The 24,592-nt window shown below is 39.7% G+C and overlaps 1 pseudogene; it reads right to left on the bottom strand.

Annotated features, from left to right (window-relative positions):
- Positions 1-406: 406 nt before the first annotated feature.
- Positions 407-23,001, bottom strand: LOC138080695 (calponin-3-like; annotated as a pseudogene).
- Between the last annotated feature and the right edge of the window lie 1,591 nt (positions 23,002-24,592).

The raw sequence follows: 24,592 nt of genomic DNA, 5'->3' as shown, positions 1-24,592 counted from the left end.
CTTCCGCTGCTGGGGCCACAGATTTGATCCCTGGTCAGGGAACAAAGATCTTGCATGCCATGCGGCATGGCCAAAATATAATAAACAAATAAACTTGAGTAATTAATGTAAAATTTAAACATCCAGTTATCAGGCACACGAATCACATTTTGGGGACTCAAACCCTCATATGTCCATGGCTATATGACTAGGTAGTCTGTTAGGTCAATGACAGGTGGAATTGATACCATGGCTTTCTTTGCCTTTCAAATTCTAATTCCAGCAGAATTGCTTGCTTTCCACACACCATTCTCAATACAATAAGAAACTAATCACTTTTTTTACTCTAAAATTAAAGATATTTGTAAATTTCAGTAGTCTTTTTTTTTTTTTTTCGTGAAGATTTGTAGATGTTTGTGCCATAGATCTAGAGGTATTTCATATCCAGGTCTTCTGATATCTTAGTATCACGGAATTCAGCTTTTCTGGCAATCTCACGATACAGACTGTCAAAATCCATCAGGATGAATACCGTGTGAGTAAACTGAACCTTGATAAAAATTACACAAAAATATACATATGTTTTATTTAATCCTTAAACTCATTCTATGGGAAAACCATAGGTCATCATGTTTAAGAAACGTGTCACATAAGCTATGATTTTCTAAATAGTAATTTTATATTATATCTAATCTCTGTACTATAGGGCATGAGCACAGATACCTCTAGGTAACTGATGAGGATGAAAGATAAGCACACTACAGATCACATACGCAGAACACTGTTAGCTAGACTCTGACCCAGGAAAGAAGATACCGCGGCAGCACAACTGTGGTTCATTTGTAAGAACGATGATCTCGCAGGTGTGTGGAACGCGGGTCTACTGAAGTCTCAAAGCATCAACCAGCTTCGTTTGTAAGTCATTAGCATGATCAATATTTCTGTTATTCAGCCTTCAATTGGATATTCCATTACATCTGAGAGAGGGAAAGTTCTAAACCCAAAACTAAATTACAGGCACCACTATGGGAGTCACAGCACGTTATCCGAAGATGAAACAAAATATCAGAGAGCCATCTAAGGATGATTTAGACTTCTGAAATTATCAGGCGATAAACTGAAAAGTCCAGATACTGTTCTCTATCATCTGTCAACAAGAACCACTTTACTCCCTGTTTTTGCTTGTCTCCAATGTTTAAGGATTAGTTTAAGATTACAACAGGCAGTGAGTTTTAATTAAAAACAGAAAGAATAGATTAGTGGACTGGAAAATGGAGCAGAGTATCAATGTTTAATAAGTCATTCCCAATATTTTCTTATAATTCTAGGCCTGTATACTGACTGTTCTATGGATAAACCCTATTTTTATTACCTTGTATTTTTAATATAGTATAATTATAAATACATTTCACAAACTCTTCCTATAATTAAACCCATTAAAAAGACTTTTCTTAGAAGTCTATACTAAACAAAATGGTATATATATTTAAACCTTGACAACACACTCCTATTAACAAAAGTCAATAATAGTACAGAAGGTTTACTATCTGTTTAAGGAAAGACAGTGCTTCAAAAAGGAATTAAAATCATGAACATTATTTCGGAGCAACTGTAGGGGAAGAGACTACTTACAAAAGAAGGGTTGCTGCTTGGGGAAGGAAGAAAAGATCACACTGATTTTCCCAAAAGGGAGCCATTTTGTGAAGATAAGAAATAGAGTCTAACTGCATTAAGAGATAAGACTCAGGAGTTCACCTGATGATTAAACATGTAATCACAACCATGTTATGACACGGTATTAAAATATGGAGCTCTATCAACTAAAAATAAAAAGGGGATTTGAAGAGCAGATAAGGTTAAAACTGTTATCAAAAATCCAGTTAGACCTAGGGAATTTATTATTTGTTATTCTTTTCTTTCCTTTTGCTATCATGTATTTTTCCTCATTTTCCCTGTATAAATTAATCAAATCACCTATGATTTATCAAATGTGTTTCCTGGATGACGTATTTTGCTAGGAACTATGATATCCTTGCCATCAAAGGGTTCATAACATTTTTGGGGTTAGGAAGCAAGCAAAAATAAACACAGTACAAAATGAGTGGCTGGACAAATTTTAAGAAGTTCAAAACAGTAGATGAAATGTCATGAAGCAGCTCTGGTTTCACTGACTGAAGAATTTTTTACATGTCGGTAATTCAGAGCTGTTCAGAGGTGCCAGTGATCACTCAGCTTTGGAAGATTACACTGGAATTTATTTAATTTTCACTTTATTTGTATTGAAGTATAATATAGATACAGAAACATGCACACAAATCTTAAGTATTCAGTTCTATGAGTTGTGACAGTTGCATATACCCCTAAAACCACCAGCAAACTAGACATCAAATATGTCCATCACCCCAGAAAGATCACTCACGACCCTTTTCAGCTAACCCTGACTCTCCCATTTGGCCTTCACGAGCAGCTATTTTCTGATTTCTATCACCATAAATTATTTTTGCCTGTTCTTGGGCCTTTATAAATGGGATCATAGAATATGATCTCTTTTAATTCTGGCATCTCTGGATCAACCAAAAGTTTGAGACACATGCCTGTTATTGTATATATTAGTCCTTTTAGCAGTAGTAGTTGCTCAGTTGTGCCTGACTCTTTGCGACTCCATGCACTGTAACCCACTAGGCTACTCTGTCCATGGGATTCTCCAGCAAGAATACTGGAATGGGTTGCCATTCCCTTCTCCAGGGGATCTTCCCAACCTAGGGATCGAACCCAGGTCTTCTGCATGGCAGGCAGATTCTTTACCATCTGAGCTATAGGGAAGCCCATATTAGTCCTTTGCTCCTTTCTAATTCTGAATAGTTAGACTATTATAATGTTCTGGTTATCTATCCAGTGAAAGTCCATACACTAAAAACTAACAATATTATTTTGCTATTGAAACAGATCAAATCACCAAAAGCTGTTTTCTCACTGTTTTGTAAGTCAGGGTGAGGTGGGCTTAACTGAATCTTCTGCTCAGGGTCTCAGCAGGTCTAAATCAAGGAGTTGACCTGTATGACTCTCACTTGGAGGCTCTGGAAAAAAGAAAAAACAAAAACATCTATTCCCCTGGGTTATTGGGAGAATTTACTTCCTTGCAGCTGTGGGTCTGAGGCTCCCATTTTCTGGCTGGCAATCAGCTGGGAGCCTCTTTTGGCTCCTGGACAACACCCAGCTTCCTCATCTCTTGACACCTCTCATCTTTAAGCCAACAAAGGTGCATCAAATCCTTCTTGTGCTTAGAAGCTGATTTTCTCTGGCCATTCCCTTCTGATACTCACTGGAGAAAGTTCTCTGCTTTTAAAGGCTCACATGACAATCTCACCTTCTAAGGTAAATTCTGTCATTTAAGGTAACATAATCAGGAGATGGCAATCCACTCCAGTACTATTGCCTGGAAAATCCCATGAACAGAGGAGCCTGATTGGCTACAGTCCACAGGGTCGCAAAGAGTCGGACACGACTGAGCGACTTCATGTTCATGTTCAATCATGAGATGGGCTTCCCTGGTGGCTCAGACGGTAAAGAATCTGCCTGCAGTGTGGGAGATGTGAGTCTGACCCCTGGTTCAGGAAGATCCCCTGGAGAACAGAATGGTTACCCACTCAAGTATAATTGGTGCTTCCCTGGTGGCTCAGATGGTAAAAAAAAAAAAAAAAAAATCTGCAGTGTGAGACCATCATGAGGTGGTATCACAAATCACAGTTCTAGGAATTATGGGATGTGAAATCATGGGGGCCCTTCCTAGAAATACTGCCCACTATGTTAACTGAAACTATCTTGTCAGTGTAGGTATTCAAATGATTGGAGAGTGGCCAGAACAGTGAGCAGGAGACAGCAAAGGCTGATAATGTGGGCCGGAGAGCAGGCATCCTGGTGTGGACAGGACTGAGAACCCCAGACCAAAAAGGAACACAGGAAATGCTGAATCAGTTTGTCCACATCTAAAGTAATAATCAGAAAGATCTACCATTCTCCCAGAAACTTCTGGAATACTGAATTAAAAAGTGAGAAGAGAAACAAGCAGAGAAAACTAGCCGAAAGAGGAGGGAAAATACCTGAAGTTAGAACAAACAAATTTTACAGGAAATGAAGTGCAATCTTCATAAATGAAGAACAATGTCTGGCTAAGCAATAAACCACACTTAAGTACTCACATTAGGGAAACACTGAGTACTGATTCAGCCAAATAAAGGTTTATTTTTACTGAAAAATTAGAGGAAGGGAAAAAGGCATGAGTAATATAAGACTGCTAAAATCTAACCTTCCATAATATAAAAAAATACATAAACAAAGAAATGCATGTAATTTAGAAATATGAACATAAATAACAGAATAAATTAAAAGAATTTGAGCAGGTGGTGGCAAGGTAGGGAAAAAAGAGGGCTTTTCTTTTTCATTACAGAAGTTGCGGTATTTGAACCTTAATTCAAGATACATAGATTTAAAAATACAAAAAGAAAAATTATATGCAAATATTTTATTTTAATAGATAAATACATATAATTTAAAATCTGAACAGTTTTTGTACTCTAATGTGTCAAACAGTTGCATTAGTTTTGGCAATTTTATCTCATATTTTTTGTTGTTAGACTCTTTACAACCCTATGGACTGTAGCCCCTCAGGCTCCTCTGTCCATGGCATTCTCCAGGCAAGAATACTGGAATGGAGAGCCAGTCCCTTCTCCAGGGGATCTTCCAGACTCAGGGATCAAACCCACATATGTTATGTTGCAGGCAGATTCTTTACGGTCTGAGCCAGTAGGGAAGACCCATCATTAGAATACTTTAAATCACCTCAACAAAATCACCTCCTTTGGCTTATTTCTTATCTCTGTAATTGAGTCAGCTTTCATGGGGCTGGGTAAAGCAGGCAATAAACCTAAACCTGTTCTGAAATTGTGGGAAAAGTAGGCTATCAAGGTACCCAGTCATATGGAATTACAACAAAACCTTCAGAACAAAGGAAGAAGCCTTTTAGCCTCAGGATTTCAAGTGGGCTGCTTCGGGAGTCATACTCATTTTGAGCACAAAATTCTAGACTTTAACCATCCTCTGAGTCAGGTTCTATATATAATATGTACAGAGGCTTTTTACCTTGGGACTTCATGAAGGCAACACAAGAATTTGTCTAGAGTGAGTAAATCCCCTCATTAAAGAGAGGTACATGTGTGGCCACTTACACTTGTATGCTTGCATGAGTGAGAATCCATTCAGTATGGAATGTACCAGACTCCAGTTCACCCCACCTAGTAACTGATGGCAGTCCTCAACACCTTTCTGCTGAGAGAGTAATTCTAGTCTTGTCTGGATTCTCTCTGTTGCATCCTATAGTCTTCTTATGTGTGCTTCGGGTCTGGTTGGTGTGGGGTCTGGTTGGTGTGACTGTAACTTGCTTCACAGTCCCTATGCTGATCAAAGTCCATCTCTCTCCAGAGTTCACCATACCTGGAAATGAATGCTTCCTGTAATGGATCCCTGCCTCTCTAATCATAGCACACTCTGCAGCCTTTTCAAAATGCTGTTTATTTTTTGGAATCGTTCTGTTGCAGGACTGTATATTTCTTACATATCACTATTAAGCCTATAATATACAATCATTGGAATGACTGACCCTAAAACTGAAGCTCCAATACTTTGGTCACCTGATGCAAGGAGCTGACTCATTGGAAAAGATGCTTATGCTGGGAAAGATTGAAGGCAAAAGGAGAAAAGGGTGGCAGAGGATGAGATGGTTAGATAGCATCATTGACTCAATGGATATGAACTTGACCAAACTTCAAAAGATAGTGGAGGACAGGGAAGCCTGGTGTGCTGCAGTCCTTGGGGTGGCAGAGTCTGACATGACTTAGCAAATGAACAACAACAATGCCTATCACATAGTTAGGAAACATCATGCTACCAATAATGCAGTTTTATATTTTATGCAAGAAGAGATTACATGGTAATGGTCTAAGTCACTTTGCTTATATCAATAATTAGGTAAAACTAGTTTACATAATATACATATAGCTAACTTAATACATACTGAGAAGCTATTTTAGATTAGGCTCTGTAATGACGATAAAGATGTAATCACTGACCTCAAGAAGCTCAGAGGTTACAGGAGAAACACAATCGAGGCAATTTTAATCCAACTTCTCATGTCAAATGGGCTCAGGTAGCATCTAACAGAGAACACTGGACCCAATGTAAGATGGCATGGGAGACAGACAGCTTTCTGAAAGGTCAAGGACTGATTCTGATCACCATTTCAAACAATAATTGTTCCTTGATTTAGGGGGAAAAATCCAATTTATTTCTCTCTAACTTGGTACCTTGTCACCTAAGTTTCACTGAACTCCCAACTCACAAATTTTGGTACCTTCCTTCTTGGCATGACAGCTTATTTGAACCCAGACTCTTGGGGAGGGGGGGGCGTTATAAGGACATCATTCACTATAGGAAACATCCGTGTTCCCAGTCCTGAGTCAACTGTTCAGGAGACTGAATTGGGTGTAAAGATTCTTATTATTGAATCCAGCATTCACTGGCCATTCCAAAAAGCATTAAAAACAAAATGAAAACACACCAATGTCTTATATTAACTTTCTTTTTTATGTTTGCTCTGCTGATCTCCACTCCACCACCTCAATGGACATGAGTTTGGGTAAGCTCCAGGAGTTGGTGTTGGCCAGGGAGGCCTGGCGTGCTGCAGCACATGGGGTCGCAAAGAGTTGGACACGACTGAGCGAATGAACTGAACTGAACTGCTGATCTCAGTGGTATGGAAGTGACGCAACTGCAACAGGAAAAAAATAAATCTTTTTTTCATTTACTACCTTTCCTTAGCCCCTATAAGTAAAGAATAGCATCTTTGAGAGTTTCATCCCAAAACATTTTGGTTCCAAAGAGAAAAAATCAAATTTCAACCGGTTTTCTGTATTTTAGAGGTACAGAGAAACAGAAAATATTTACTCTATAAACTCTAAAATACCAGAAATGCCACTGGAGCCGTACATGTGTGTGAACACTTATTTTCCCAAAGCTGAATATTCTGCCAACACTTGCCTGTCAAAAGAATTTGAAGCAGCTCACTGCAAGATGAAAAACAGAACTTCTTATCTTGCTCCAAGATAAGAAGTTTATCTAAGCTTCTTATCTTACTTCCAGCCTGGGAAGTAGCAAGGAAACCTGTATAAAATGAGTCAAAAGTTAAGAGAGAGGAAAAGTAGAAAGCTAATCGCCTTACCTAAACTCTGCTGTTTGGTGTAACAATGCTAGAAAAGTGATAAATACAGTCCTACCTAAAGAAATGAGCTCTCATCTGCAAGACATAATTTAAAAATCATCTCTACACTCTTGCCATTCCACTTCATACTCCAAGGAATACAGATGACTTCAACTGGAAGGATCAAATGCTTGAAGGCTTTCCCTTAGTATGCCTCAAAGATCTTGTATTTCTTCTCAGTGTTCTGGAAACTAAGAGGATTTCCTTTTGAAATGCATATACACCTATGAAGGTGACTTGGGTGCAACTTGATAACAGCCCAGTGGTAATGTTGGGAGCTAAAGAAGAGCCATGAGGGCAGCGGTCCAGGGCAGATGAAGAGCACAATGGCAAATCCTGAGGGATGAGAGAAAAAGCAAAGAGGCAGGGTACAGCGTCTTTTTGAAGAGTCTTATGCTAACTCTGGCTGAGGATAAAACCGAACCACCACTCCAGAATGCTTATACAGTAGAAAGAGGTCCATGGCCAGGGAAAGAAGAATCTAGAAGAATCTAGAAGACATGCCAGATGACAATAGGCACACATATATATGTATTATATGATTTCATTTATAGGAAGCTCTATAACAGTTGAAGCTAATAATATAAGGTAACATCAGTAATAAGATTAGATCGTGTGGTGCTTGTGCTCAGTCACTTCAGTCGTGTCCAACTCTTTGTGACCCTATGGACTGTAGCCTGACGAGCTCCTCTGTCCCTGGGATTCTCCAAGCAAGAATACTGGAGTGGGTTGCCATGCCCTCCTCCAGGGGATCTTCCTGACCCAGGGATTGAACCCGTGCCTCCTGCACCTCCTGCACTGCAGGCAAATTCTTTACTGTGGAGCCACTGGGGAAGTCCCGAGATTAGATTATTCTAGAGCTATTCTAATGCGGAAAATAAATGGAGATGTCAAGAACCTACACATAGGTTGGAGAAGGGCATGGCAACCCACTCCAGTATTCTTGCCTGGAGAATCCCATGGACAGAGGAGCCTGGTGGGCTACAGTCCGTGGGGTTGCAAAGAGTCGGACACTACTGAGCGACTAACACACCTTCAGGAACCTACACATAGGCTCACTGTAATATCTTCTAGAACAGAAGGAGCACTGAAGCAATAACAGAAAGAACATTTCTTTTGCAACTTTACCTAAGATGAGTGAATTATTAGAATATGCAAAATCATTAGAATGCTTTACTATTAGAATATATTTATGCACCATTATTAGAATATTCTACTATATATAGCTACTCTCTAATGATGGGCTTCCCTTGTGGCTCAGCTGGTAAAGAATCTGCTTGCAATGTGTGAGACCCGGGTTTGAACCCTGGGTTGGGAAGATCCCCTGGAGAAGGGAAAGGCTACCCAACTCGAGTATTCTAGCCTGGAGAATTCCATGGTCCATGGGGTTGCAAAGAGTCGGACACAACTGAGAGACATTCACTTTCTAATGATGAGACATAGGGAAGGTTTATAGGTGTCTCACCCACAATCCCATAATATAAATATGTTATTCTACTTTAAAGTCATTTATTAACAATACCACAGTTACAAAATGGCTCTGCTGTGTTCTATCAGCTTGATGACGTCTCAGCTTTCTTTTATTAGAGGGCCTTTGAACATGTTTTAGGAACAGTCCCATTGGTAGTGACTGTGATAATATCTGAGCACCAGGATTCAGCTGTTCTTACACATGGATCCAAACAAGAATGCCCTGAGTCAGTGGCACCAGATTCCAGGGTTGCTAGGGGAATTATGTCCTAGCGGTTCTAAGGAGCAGGTGAGACTGCAGGTCCCTACCACTGGTATTTTGACAGGACTCTGAATTCTTAAGTAGGTCCTTTTCCCACCTCAATATTTTGTAGTAGAAAATACTTCTCTCACTCTCTCCCCCCCATTAGCTACTTTTAAAGGGATGCTCCCTCTGAACCTATCACAACTATATCATATATCCACTGGAAATGATCTACTAGCATGTGTCTTTCCTTCATTGTGTTTTGCACTTATTATGTGATTTTTTATTAGTATCTCCCATCCCCAATAAACTCTAATCTTCTGGGAGCAAGGAAGAGCCTGTTTTTGTAATTAGTATATTTCAGAATGCTCAGCATGCTTATTACTGTTTGTTATGTTCCTTTATTAGTATATGTATTAATTTGTTTTATTTATACATTAAATATATGAAAAATACCTGAGTAAACATAAAATAATAAATGAACAAATGAGTGAGTGAGTGAGTGTACAGTCTCAAGTGACACGGTCTCAAGGAGATTAAAAATCTCTATCTTCCGCCTGAGGGAAAGGATGAGGCAGCCCTTGGGTTTTGCTGAGAGATGGAAAGGCAGCATTCCCAGCATGCAAGACACAGCAGAGAAACAAGAGAGTAGGTTTATGAGGAAATAGCACAAATGATCGGAGAAGGCGATGGCACCGCACTCCAGTACTCTGGCCTGGAAAATCCCATGGATGGAGGAGCCTGGTAGGCTGCAGTCCATGGGGTCGATAAGAGTCGGACACAACTGAGCAACTTCACTTTCACTTTTCACTTTCATGCTTTGGAGAAGGAGATGGCAACAACCCACTCCAGTGTTCTTGCCTGGAGAATCCCAGGGACGGGGGAACCTGGTGGGCTGCCGTCCATGGGGTCTCACAGAGTCGGACACGACTAAAGCGACTTAGCAGTAGCAGCAACAGCAGCACTAACGATCGCTTCGAAGCTCATGAGGGCAACTGACAAGAATGCTAGTGCACGGCAACACCACCAGAGGGCTGCCTGTATTTGTGAGGGAAAATGCTGGACATTTCATATGTGGGTCAAGAGGAAGACATGTTTACCTCAGTTGGTGAGTTTCCAGGGTGTTAAAATTCTAAGAATTATTTAATATAGACACAGTTGGTATAGATACAGACTTTGCTGGGTGTTGCTGAGTGTTGTATGCAGCCACATACTATATCCATTTAATTTATTGAGCTGTGCTTCAAAGCAAGAATTTTCCAATTATAGTCAAGAAGGAGAGTGAACCTGAATAGTGCAGACAGGAGAAGTAAAGTGGATAAAACTCTAGGCCCTCAGCTTCAAACAAAATTCTCATCATTCTTATGTTTTGAGCTTTTATATCATGGGGTGTATAACTTCCAACAGAATGTAAGTTCCATGCAACAGACCTTTGTCTATTTTGTTCAATGCTGGTCCTCTAACACTCAAAGTAGTGTCTGGTGCACTAAGAACAGTCAACTTTTGTTGAACACACTGACAAGGCTTTATTTAAGAAATAATTTCACTATTTTTTAATACCAAGTTTTGTTAATAAAAATAATTTTACAGAGAATATAGCTAATCATTTCTTAAATAATAGCAAATGAAGCAACTGACAAACAACTAATCTCAAAAGAAGACATACGGATGGCTAACAAACACATGAAAAGATGCTCAACATCACTCATGATTAGAGAAATGCAAATCAAAACCACAATGAGGTACCACTTCACACCAGTCAGAATGTCTGTGATCCAAAAGTCTGCAAGCAATAAAATGCTGGAGAGGATGTGGAGAAAAGGGAACCCTCTTGCACTGTTGGTGGGAATGCAAACTAGTACAGCCACTATGGAGAACAGTGTGGAGATTCCTTAAAAAACTGCAAATAGAACTGCCTTATGACCCAGCAATCCCACTGCTGGGCATACACACCAAGGAAACCAGAATTGAAAGAGACACATGTACCCCAATGTTCATTGCAGCACTGTTTATAATAGCCAGGACATGGAAACAACCTAGATGTCCATCAGCAGATGAACAGATAAGAAAGCTGTGGTACATATACACAATGGAGTATTACTCAGCCATGAAAAAGAATACATTTGAATCAGTTCTAATGAGATGGATGAAACTGAAGCCGATTATACCGAGTGAAGTAAGCCAGAAAAAAAAACACACCAATACAGTATACCAACACATATATATGGAATTTAGCAAGAAGGAAATGATGACCCTGTATGCGAGACAGCAAAAGAGACACAGATGTGTAGAGCGAACTTTTGGACTGTGAGGGAGAGGGAGAGGGTGGGATGATTTGGGAGAATGGCATTGAAACATGTATACTATCATGTAAGAAACGAATCGCCAGTCTATGTTTGATTCAGGATACAGGATGCTTGGGGCTGGTACACGGGGATGATCCAGAGAAATGACATGGGGTGGGAGGTGGGAGGGGGGTTCATGTCTGGGAACTCATGTACACCCATGGTGGATTCATGTCAATGTATGGCAAAACCAATACAGTATTATAAAGTAAAATAAAGTAAAAATAAAAAGTTTAAAAAAATATATATATACTTCAAAAAATTAAAATAAAAGTAAGACCATCTCAAAAAATATATATATATAAATAAAAAAATAAAATAAAATAAGACATCTTAAAAAAATAAATAAATAAAGTACTGGTCTTCAAGTAATGTTTATCATTCTCACCAGCAATTTTTAATGAGGCAAATATGTCACTGCTAATCAGTACAGCAGAATACATCAACGAAATCCATCTTCACAGTGTTTAGAATACCAATGTTTTTTTGTCTTTGGTTTCATCTTCTGAATTATTAAAGATCATCTGTTCCTGCACAGTCTAAATTACTGCCTCCATGCTAGCATCAGTTTTTAAATGTGAACTTTCACATTTCCTACTAACTTTTAGATTTAAGTTGCCTTGATGGTTCATTTTCTGGTACTTATTTTAAGATCTGTATGAAATAATTCCATCTGAATATAACAATATGTTGTATGAGTTAACCCCTAATATGGAAGAGATAAAGAAGGTGTCTTGAATAAAATATACATGGAAGACCTGTTCCCTTAAATCTCTAATGGAATTTTATCACCTATGCAGAATGCTACTAGAACTACCTGATATTAATATCAAATCTAAGTCAAACTTCCAAGGCTGGCTCACTGGATCTTTTGGATACTTCTGTTTCAGAGGAAAGAAAGGTACCTGAAAGACTGATCAATTTCTCTTACTTTGCTAGAGACAATCACGATACCTAATGGATGCAAAGTATATTCACTTTCCACGTAACAGTACCTAAGGGCTTCCTGGGTGGCTCAGATGGTAACGAATCTGCCTTCAATACAGGAGATCGGGGTTCAATCCCTAGGTTGGGAAGATCCCCTGAAAAAGGGAATGGCAACCCACTCCAGTATCCGGGCCTAGAGTATCCCATGAACAGCAAAACCCAGTGGGCTACAGTCCATAGGGTCACAAAGAGTAGGACACAACTGAGCGACTAACGCTTTCACTTTCTAACAATACCTATAAGTGAAGGGATTAACGAGTTTCTGATTTCTAAATATTCATGTTCTAGTTTTTCTCTTTAAACAGTTTCTAAACATATGAAAGTAATACATAGCATTGCATATTCTTTGCAAATGTTTAATTTGATGAGAAATTCTCATTGCTAGATCATACTTCTGAAAACCAAGATGTGTAATAGACTCAGTCTGATACTTAATACATGCAATCAAGTCAATTAGTGGATACACCAAATTCACAGTTCATAACCACCCAGAAACATAAATGAATGAAATATCCCTGTATAAGTAAAATAAAAAAGAAAGGATTGTAGGGAGATGGTGGCATAAGTGATATAGTTTATTGTTGTTATTTCTTCACTTCTTTAGTATTTTTGCATAAAAATAGAGTGACTATTATAGAAAAAAATTCCACATTCAACATCTACAATAAACTTGGGTGACAAGGTAGTCACCACAGACACCAAAATACAAACAGAAGGGGACAGACCACCAAAAGAATTAAGACAGAGTATCAGTGACTATGCCAAAGGAAGTAAGGAGAAGGCAAGGAACTTTTAACAGGCCTGAGAGTCAGAGAAATGTTAAAACACCACTGGGTACTAACAGGATCTCGTGGGCCATTCTGAGAAGAGCAGAAGGAGAGGACACTCAGTATCAGACCCTGAGGCTCTTACAGGCCAGGGCAAGGGGGCTTCAAGAAGTTCTGACAGATAGTCTAAGTCTGGACCTGATAGCTTCCTATAACCAATAAACTGTCATATTCCACCAGAAAGGATATTGCCCCATACTCTGAAAAACTGCCAGGGACAAAATTCAAGGTAAGTGTTACAGGGATGATAATGGTAAAAAGAAAGAATAAAATCCAAATAGAGGGGCAGGGTAATAGAAAAAAAAAAGACTGCAGAAAAATATTCTTAAGCTGTATATTTTGTCAGTCTGTGGGCAGGAACTCTAGAATTTCTCTGTTGATCATGTTATTTGAACTTGTCCTAGCTCTAAGTATAATATGCTGTATTTGTAAAATAAAAGCTTGCTTTAATGACTCAATATAGGAAACATGAATATAAAATATCTAATTATATTTGATTTATATTGAATTATCTTAGTAGGTTTTATATTAATATATTGCTCTTAATAATTTTATTTTGATGTTATATCACACTACATACTTTAAATATTTAATTTTACAATGATGTTCACAAGATAATATTATATATATACTGGATAAAATTAAAATTATCAAAATGAATTTCACCTATTTCTTTTTACATCTTTTTTAATATGGCTACTCAAACATATGTAATTAGGTATATGCTTCATTACAATAGACGCACAAGAAAACAAATGAGAGAGAGATGGAGTGAAAGTCTGTAGAATTCAAGTAATGTGGCAGACATTAATCAGTAACACTATATGGACCAGGTTTGGGTCAGAGTACAAGCAATGATCATTTTAAAACAATGTGGAAACTAAACTCTGATTAAATTTTTGGCACGAATGGAGATTTACCACTATTGTAGTGATGACTGTAAAAATCCTTATCTTCTAGATATACATATCACGATATTTGTAGATGAAGTAATGTATCAAGAGAGGGTTGAGAGAAGGAGATGCAAATTTAGAAGAAATCAGAATGGCTGTGAGCTGATCCTGGTGAAGAAGTGGTGAGTACATAGTTCCACTCTGGGCTTCTAATCTGAATGATGTTTAAAATTCTACATAATAACAAGGTAAAAAACAAAGGATGAGAAACAAATCTATTTCTACTATGGATTAAAAAAAAACACTTGTCAGAAGTAAAAGTGGCTCTGGATGGTGCAAAATAATGAAAAAAAAAATCCCCCAAAAGGTTCCTCTTCTGTAATGTTAGTACCAAGATGAGAATTGCAGGAGGCTTCACTGTAGCTGGTCAGCTTTTCCATTTACGAATATTCCAAACCTTTATAAACCATCTGGAGAGCAAGGGTTTGGCTAGATTTCCACTCCACTATACTAATGAGACATTTATTGAGAAAGAATGTCAAAAATAACAACTAATGTAGCAATACTCAGATACCAAAAACTGAAACACTTAGAGCCATTCTCATCCCAACTTACAAAAAACAAACTCATAAAACCATGTGTCAACAATGTCCAATTATTGTAATCACACAGTACAGTGTAAAACCAAAATTATTGCTCTGACTACATCTTGGTTATAAGGCCACACTATAACATTGCCAACTATGCACTTTTTTAGGAATTAGATAAGCTAAGAAGAAGTATTAGCAGTAATGAATCATTTTAATATTCAGCAATAAATACAGAAGGAAACAGAAATAAAACAATCTAGGAAACACTATTTTGAAAATAGAGGCATTTTAAAAAGAAAAGTGAATTTCAAAGTTTTTGCCCTTTCTAGTTTCCTGTGTCTTCTGGATTTCATTTTTTTCTACAAGTCTATACAGATTTCACATAATATCTAATACACATGCTCTTGGTTTTATAAATTTTGGGCCAAACAGGTTAATTTGCTCTGGTTTCTCTTTGTATTACACCTACCTCCATTCTAAAAACAGACTTGGTTTACCAATAATCAGGAACAATAAAGAAGCATGGGAGAGGCATGGATGTAGAAATATTAATAACCCTTTAGTGTCCATTTGGTCAGAAAATATGCCACCATGTTCCTCATGTAGTTTTACTCATCATTCTCATTTTAACAATCCTGTGAAGCATATAAATATTTGTGTTTCACTGGCAAAAATATTGTAAAATAATGTCCTCATGGTACTTCAATTTAACTTAACAAACCTTTGTAGAGTGCTTACTACCTGTAGGGAACACTGATGTACTAAATATTTAGAGAATATGATATTATACCTGCCTTCAATTTGCTTATTGTTTACTAGGGAAGACAAACTAAAGAGGAAGAATTAGAAAATATCACATAAGAAAGTTTTAGGGGAGCACAGATGATCTCTAGTCTTTTCACAGATCAGGAGGTCTTCTGAGGGAAGGTGAGACATCCAGCTGGGCTACAGAGAGTAGGCACAGGGTCTCCTGGCAGAAAAGGGGCAATGACCGACTAAGCAAAAAGCAGAGGGTTTCTTCCCCTACAAGGAAAAAACAACGGATGGAAATAAACTACAACAGTCAGAGCAAGGACCTGAGTGGAAGAGTGAAAAAGACAGAGAGGATACAGAAGAAAAAATAAAGATAAAGAATTCTCAGGAGAGAGAGTCCTTTTCGCTCATCTCATGTGCATTTGGCATACCCTGAATTCTGAATCAAAGGGAAGAAAAGAAAAAAAAGCACCAACCCCTGGTTCCCTGAAGTGTGCTTGATCACTGAATTATCAACTGTTATAAAAAGCAATATATCTCCATCCTTCCAAGCATTATGGCCATAGCCAGGGTGTTACATACTCAGAAAAGAGCTGAAAGAATGGCTTCCTTGGTGTTGAATTCCCCCACGGTGTACAATGTCTTCCTGTGTGTTCTCTACATGCATGGAGGACAGACACTTTCCTTGTTCTCACTGTAAGTGTTTCACATCTATGTGTGAAACATACAGCTCCATATGCATTTGTGTATTCTAAGTTCCGAGTCAACTGAATAAAACAGTCCCCTATTGGCTGACAGTTGTTTTTAACCAATCTATTGGTCTTAAGCACATTCTACAAAATGCTGGAGGAATGATGCAGTGGTGGAAAGAATGATTTCAATATTAGAGCAAGGCCAGTTGCCACTGCCAACTTGACCTGCTTAATAATAATGGAAAGAAAAGCAGTTGGCTGAGAGACCAAGTGAGAACATTTCAGAGAAGGCTGAGCCCCGCTGGAGTTTCCTGTGAGTGAGATGGGCACAGAGGAGAGTCCTGCTAGGACCCACATGTGCAGCTCTGGCTCTTGGAAGGCCACGCATGCTTTTGGTACAAGCCAACGGAAAAAGAGCAAAGCAAATTTGACAGCATGCACATTCCTATTCTCTCTTAAGAACACTGAGTTTCACAGACTTAGCTCCATCGTTCAGAGTTAAGAGTCTGGGATGCTGTCACTTTTAAGCCGCGTCACTGAGGACTAACCAGAGAAATCATCAAGTAGAATATGCCATTTCTGCATAATGAGGTATTAATGAAGGAGAATCAGCACAGCAAACAGTCCTGAGTTCTAAGACATGATGTTGTTGTATGAGTTTGTTTTTGTTATCAAGCATTAATCAACACATTGACATCCTGTAAGGAGCAGATTTTAGTGAAAGTGGTATCAAAGTTGTTCGATTTCTTCCCTCTTCTCAGGCAAGCAGGTACTGGACAAACTGGAACCCTACCCAGGCACAGTGTTCCCAAGATCAAGGGCAATGGGACTGCTGCCTGCAAATGCCAGGGTATGGTGCCAAGGCGTAAGTTCCCAGACTTGTCTTTGTCTCTGAGTGTGCTGATCAGAGTCGGGAAAACAGTCTACATTCCAGTTAAGGGCGGATGGTGGTAGTGGTTGAGGGGTATGAGGACAGTAAGCCAAACATAACAGAAAACCAAGACAGCTAACAAAGATGAAGGTTTGAAGCCAATAGTGGTTAGCAGGCTTTGGAGACACTTCTGAGACGAAGAACAACTGTCTGATTGCATATAGTTTTGATGGTTATGGATACACTGAGAGCTTACGCCTACCAAGAGCAAAAAAATTCAGTTGACCATGATTTAAACTAACATTCTCACATGACAAGAATTCTGGAAGTCAGCAGAATTTTGGCTTAGGTTGAGCTGCTCAGCCGTGGCAGAGCTCAAGGTCCATGTCTTGAATGGTCCTCTTGACCTTCTTCTCATGGCTGCAGATCACTGCAGCAGCAACAGTCACATCATCAGATGGTCTTGTTTAAAACCAGACACCAAGATAGTTCAGAGCAGAGCTTTTACCCTCAAACCAATCTAAGTTCGGAAAGAATAAAACCTTGCACAGAAATGAACAACTCATCTACAAGATCAGAGAGAGTTTAGAGTGACCAATTCAATCTTGCTTGCCTGGGACTTTCTTAGTTTTGGCAGGGAAAGCATCATGTCTGTGGAACCTTCTCAATCCTGGGCAATCAAGGATGGCTTGTCACCGTGTCACAGTCACAGGGCCATCTTTTATCAGTTTTCTTGAGATGAACCATGCTCTATCCTACACCTGAACTAGAGTCTCTTAATTACAAGAGGAAAGGATGGGTTTTTGTTATGACAAGATTCTCTCAATCTTGGTTTTTCTTTAGAGTAACTAGGGGAATTTTTTAAAGTCCCAATGTCTGAGCCCTGTTTATTGTGATTACAAAATTAATCTGGGGAATTTCTTGAGCATTAATGCATCTTAAAAACTATGCAGATGTTTCTAATGTATATCTCTGGTTGAGGAGTAAACTATTAGAGAAATCAAGTAATGTTATCAACCACTGAACACCTAATGAAACCACCAGGGAACATAGGATATAGTTTAACATGACTGGCGCCATAATCAATCTTTCAACCAATGTGGCGCTCTAGTTTTCTAAAAATATATATAATCTTTGCTTTCCATTGGCACTCAAAGATAAACAAGATGCTAACAGATGTTATCTAAATTTATATATTAAAAATCGGAAGCTCAAAAATGTTGCTATTCATTCTTAAGCAATCCCCCTATTCTATAACACATTTAACAAGATCGCCAAATTTCCATTCGAGGATAAGTACATTTGAGTTTGAGCAAACTCTGGGAGATGGTGAAGGACAGGAAAGCCTGGTGTGCTGCAGTCCATGGGGTCGTGGAGCTGGACATGACTGAGCAACTGAACAACAATAAATAGCATTAAACACTGGGGCTTCCCAGGTGGCTCAGTGGTAAAGAATCTGCCTAATGATTTTTGCACAAGCAAATCCTAAAATATTCCATCATGAGTTCTAAGAAAGAGATAAAAGAGAAAAGGGAGAAAAATAGGAGTCAAACTAAAGTGTTATTCTACATCCATGAGGGAAGGGATGAATAGAGAGGAAGGAAGCTGTTACATATATTACAAATTTGCTACTTTATCTCTGAGCTGATCTCTGAGCTGTCAAATGGACTGGTAGACCAGCTACAGAGTCTTTTCCATTATAACAAGTAGACAATTTCTTTTTCGCCTCTAAATTTTTTCAATTTATGTACTTTTAATTGGAGGATAATTGCTTTACAATATTGTGTTGATTTTTGCCATATATCAACATGAATCAGTCATAGGGATACATATGTCACCTTCCTCTTAAACCTCCCTCCCACCTCCCACCCCTCTATGTTGTCACAGAGCACCAGATTTGAGTTCCCTGAACTATACAGCAAATTTCTACTGGCCATCTAATTTTACAGATGGTAATTGTTTACTTTGCTTTCCCCTGCTTACCTCTCTCTCCCCTGCTTGTAACTTGGATTTCTCTAATAGCATTATTACTACTGCCTCTGGCTGGGTCTGAGTGAAAAGTTGTTCTTTCACATGCGAGTGTGAGGTGTTAGAAGTGAGAAACGTAATTTGTGATGTTAAGAACAAATGAGTACATTCTCTGCTAGGATCCTGGTCTCCAGTCTCTCTCCTAACTTTAATCTCCTGGGCAAGAGGGATATGGTAAATCCTACAGAATGAGCCAAAGGGAATTACATGAGTCTGCGTTTCACATGGAAAGTTGGACCAGACATGGTGAAAGCATGCCCATCATAGTGTGTGAAGTAAGGGTAAGTAACAGATTTAGTCAGAACTCAGAGAGCAACATAGCCAGGGAGAGAATCCATATAGTGGTTTGGCAAAAGACTACAGATGGAAAAGTGTTCCAAGCATCAGATCTGGGAAGTGAGGCTAGACCACAAATGGAAATATCAGCTAAAATTTGGATGTAAAATATGTGATGGGTCAGTGGTTAATAACAATGATATAACAAATGTTTACGAAAGACCAGGTGCCAGTAACTAAACTAAAAACCTTAAATAAATTACTTCACTAATTCTCACAACACCCTCATGAAACTGATGTATGTTCCATATAACAGATGGCAAACTGAGACTCAGAGAAGTAGGTTGAGCTGCCCAGTATCACATGACCAGCAAGTGGTCAACAAGGATACATACTCAGGCCATCGATTCCATAGCATTACAGAGGCCAAAGGGCATTTCAGGAACTTGTGGCTGTTCCTTCTCCACTTTCTCCTTACCAGACCTTCTCCCCAAACTGAGGTCTGTTCCCCTGTTCTTTTGGGTAGGGTGCCAATCACTGTGCAAGTTTAGGTGGCTGACCATGCTTCAGTGTGGGAGATTGTAATGACAAGACAGGAGAGCTGATGGGCTCTCTGAAGATATTTCTGTTCTACCTCCTCACTGTCTGCTAGGTAACAGACATCTGAGGCAGGATAAAATATACTAAGCAATCAGAAGAGACTAGCATAAAAGTGAAAGGGTAACTTGGCCCCAATCCAACCTCTTCCAGAAGGTCTGAGTTTCTGCTTTCTCTTGGCGGTTGGTAATGGCTTTTGTGCCACCTGACCCAACATGAAAGCTTCTAGGTATCTGTTGTCCAACCTTATCAAGGCTCTTTTGTGAGAGAACTTAGCTCTGTAGTCCTCAGGGGAAAGAGAAGGGGACTGGGTTGAAAGGAGGTGTTGCTCAAATGTAGCAGTGGCTCCCAGGACTGGAGGAAAGGCAAGCAGAACTGGGTTCTACAAAGGGTTGTGTCCTTTGGCGCAGTCCCCAAGGTCACAGGAGGGCTACTGATGGGGAGAGAAGATGTGTTCCCAGAGGTGAGGGCTGCTAAACATCCAGTATCACAACCTTGAGAGTTTCAGCCAAAGATTCTGGAACCACCCTGGCAGAGAAGCTGTATGTGGTATTACCTGTCTTTGAATGGACAATAATATTCTGTTCTGTGAGCCTCTTTGTGGCAACTTCGAAGGACCAAAGACTAGAGGTCTTTGCTTTTTTCCTCTCTGAGAAGGTATATTACACTAAAGATTATTATTAGATATCATTCCACCCCTGTAAATAGGGGCTTAGAGTCAGATATAATTTAATTTATAAAACTTAAACATTATTTTACTTGCACCTCACGATTTTGGAAAGATTCTGGAAATATTTTCTGCTTTAACCTTGATTATCCTATTTTATATATGCAAATTTTCTTTTTTTTTTTGCACACTGATCAGGACTTTATTTAAAAGTTAGCAAACAATACTGTAGAAACATTGATATGTAAATTTCTAAAGTGCTGCATCTTAAATTTAGTTGGCAAAGACCACATTTAGCTATAAGCATGAATTTAGTCTTCCACGTAGAAACGAGATACTAAACTAAAAAAAATAGCTTCCTATTGTTTGAAAACACCAGTTTAAATAGAGGACTGTAAAAATGCATATTTTTTAAGGAAAGAATTGACTGTACAAGAATACTCCTCTTTTACAATATTCCTTTTTACTTCATATGCGAGTTATTGGTTGTGCTGTAGGATTTAACTGTCACAGCAGTAGAAGGCAACTATTAAGGGAAGAGGCTGAAAAAGGAACGTATGTAAGGCAATAGTTCCTTTAGGTAAAATAAGCATAATAGTGTTTTAGGAAGACAAGATAAAAATAACTCAAGGCTAGCTTAGTTCTCACTGAATAAAAACAGTGGGCTAAATACTGAGCTCCTCTGCAAACCTAATCATCAATGCCTTGGCCACCATACTCCTAATCTCTGGGTAGTCATCTTGGTGCTGGCCATGATACTCATCTGGGTATTCTGCCTGATAATCACTATCACTGATTTCCGACCCACCGGTTCCTGTTCCTTGGCTTCCATTGTGAATGAGAGGTTCTGTGGGAGCAGCACAGTATTTGGGATCATACACTTGCCGCCCAAGGCCATACACACTCATTCCTTTCTGGGAAGCAACTTTGTTGGTACCCATCTGTAGGGAAATTGTGGAGTTCTCCATGGGTGGTAACGTTAGCTTCTGATTATAGATATCTCTTCAGGTACCCAGTGCTAATATCCCTGCCTGGTTGCCTCCTTTGTTGGTGCCCATTTGCAGGCTAATTGTGGTCTGATCAAAAGGTTTGTCAGTTTGCATTTTGGGATCATAAAGGTGCCTCCTCGTCCCATAGGCCGTCATACCTGCTTGACTGGCGCATTGGTTGGTTCCCATCTGCAAACTAATTACACTTTGGCCAGCTTTTAATTTTCCTTCATCAAAACATCTTGTTTGTTTTTCTGCATACTTATCTCCAATGTCAATGGTTGTATGGAATCCTTTTGTTTTGGCCAGACCTGCTAGGGCCACCAACGTAGTCTGAACCTCATGTTTCCATTCTCAAAAAGATCATTTGCTTCAAATACATCATGTGGCTTAATATGTCCTGTGGCTTAATGCCATAAGCCTGAATAGCTTTAATAAATTTGCCAATATTCTCCAACTGAGGCCAGTTAATGAGGACTCATTAACCTTCTTCATTGAGCCTGGCTGTAGCTTGTTTATGAGTTCGAAGAGGTTAATGCCATCTTTCAAGCCCAGCTGGAAGTTGGTGCCAATGCTCATGCCTGTCACCTCTTCTATCCAGTTGTGGAGATCTTCTGCCTGATGATCATACTTGGAAGCTATCTTGTTCTTGACTTCAGCCCAGAGCCCATAGGAAGGGCGCTTGTTGAAGTGGGTCATGATGATTTGGGTGAGGGGAAGAGGCTGAGTTGGGGGATTGGTTGGTCTGGGGGATTCTCTCACTCACTTCCCTGCTCCTGGCCCCAAGGAGTGGCCTAACCACAAGATGCTCAGAGCTCGCTCCCCTGGGTGGCACAGGAGTTTCTGGGACGTGGCGGAGGGATGCGGGTGGTGCCTCGGCTACGAGTACTACCTAACAGTACTCGGCTTGTAGTACTACCTTGTAGTACTCGGCTATGAGTACTACCGCAGCTACTGGGCTACGCGTATTACCGTGGAATGCAGGCGGTGCCTCGGCTCCTCTGCTGCCTTGGCTCCTCTGCTGCCTTGGCTACGAGGTCCCGCAGAGGCTCCCGTTCGGCTCCGGAGTTCCACAGGAAATATATCTATGCAAATGTTTTAAGTATTTAATGGAGCTAAATCCTCTTGTACAGAAGGGGGAACTGAGACATGATGAGATATTAAAACAGGTTAATGTCTATGTTTTAGTGTGCTAGCACAGAAGAACGAGCCATAAACAGAATTCATATGTACCATGAGGAAACATTTCATTGAAAGTAACAACAACAACAACAACAAATATAATTCAGCACTGATGAAGGGATGTGCAACTGACCTTGGACCTGGGCAGAAGCTGGATGGGGCCCCAGGGTCACTGGCCAGAAGCCTGAGTCACTGATTGGGGTATTTGGCCTTCTGGAAGGCTCTAGCACATACAGTGGACTCCCCCATTCAGTCCTTTGGTAGTACCACTCAAGCATAGCCTTTGGATCAGAACGCATCCCTTCATCTGTCTGGGTGGCACACAAACACTGTGACCCTCAGTTAGGGGCGAGCAGTAGACAGGGATCAGGATCTGCTTAATGGCTGGCATGGACCATACTCATAGACAAGCTAGGGCAAGCAACCTCTGGCACCTGGAGCACCCAAATTTTCTTATTCTAGGGCTCCCCTGCTGCTCAGTGGACCTCGCAAGATCCTCAGAGATGAGGCTCAGGCGACCCCATCTGGTCTATCTTCTCCCTGCCCCCACTATGTATATATATGCATACATACACACACACATGAAGCCAAACAGCACAACCTGCAGCTTCCAACTGTGCCCTCTGCCTTCCTGGAGTTAAAATTAAATTAAAAAGAAACTAGACTCCAAAATTCCCTAAGCAATCAAAATCATTTCAGCCAGATAAGTGAAACTTAATTTAGTTTTTCATGCAAAACAAGTGAAACACAACTTGGGCTGCCTTTTAGGCTGCTTCTCATAAATGCCTTCTATAATCATAAAAGAAAAGTCATCTTCCTAAGAAAGGTATAAGATAGTAAAATTTAACCAATTCATTGCTATCTGGGAACCACCACTGTAATAACCAATCATTATAAAGTGAAACAACTTCCTCGTTTTCACTTTATAAGCCATCTTGTAATATCATGCCTCTAAGCTTCATAGCAGTCTTTGAATTTAAAAGCTCCCAGTTGGACAGGTGTTCTTTTATGAACAAACAAACAAAGCTTCAATCAAAAAAGGATTTCACTGATTCATACAACAAAGTCTGAGGGCAAATTTGGTCCTTAGCAGAGATATTCGGCTGATGTCATCAGAGATGGGTTCCTCTCTACTTTTACGTTCTCTGCCTTTTGACTTTATTCTCAGGTTTTACACTGGCAGCATGGCTGCCAACTAGGTCAGGGTTGCATTCTTCCAAGTTCAAGAGCAGTTGAAAATGTGGCATTTCTCTCATGACACCTCTTGCAAAAGCCTCACTGGCTTCAGTTGGGTCACCGAACCATTCGCTTTAACTAGGTTATTAGAAATTTTGGCCAGAACTGAGTCCCTTGGATGCCATGAGTGTAGGGATGACTAGGGACTACAACTCTGCCTGCACAAGGCTGAAGAGGAAAATGGAGGGGCTGTTTCAGAAGGCTGAATAAATGCTAACTATTCAAGTGAAAACAAAGATGTCCACTTCAGCCTCTTTCACCTTGTCCATGTCTTACCTACTGGCCTAGAGCCACAGATTGGCCCTTGAGGCTCTGAAATTTAATTTGACAGTTATGTGTATGTGTGTGTTAGGCACTCAGTCATGTTTGACTCTTTGAGACCCCATGGACTGTAGGCCACCAGGTTCCTCTATCTATGGGATTCTCCAGGTAAGAATATGGGAGTGGGTAGCCATTTCCTTCCCTATTGGATCTTCCTGACTTAGAGATTGAACCCAGGTCTCCTGCATTGCAAAGGGATTCTTTATCATTTGAGTCACCAGGGACGTTTTCTTGTGTATAGTAAGCTGCATAATGACCCCCTCCCCCCAAATATAACCAGGTCCAGATTCCTGAGAGCTGTGAATGTTTTCTTATATGCAAAAAAACATGCTT

Source organism: Capricornis sumatraensis, chromosome 6 (genome assembly GCF_032405125.1).
Source record: "Capricornis sumatraensis isolate serow.1 chromosome 6, serow.2, whole genome shotgun sequence".
Taxonomy (NCBI): domain Eukaryota; kingdom Metazoa; phylum Chordata; class Mammalia; order Artiodactyla; family Bovidae; genus Capricornis; species Capricornis sumatraensis.
Note: the sequence above shows the minus strand (reverse complement) of the source record. Positions and strands in the feature narration are given on the sequence as shown.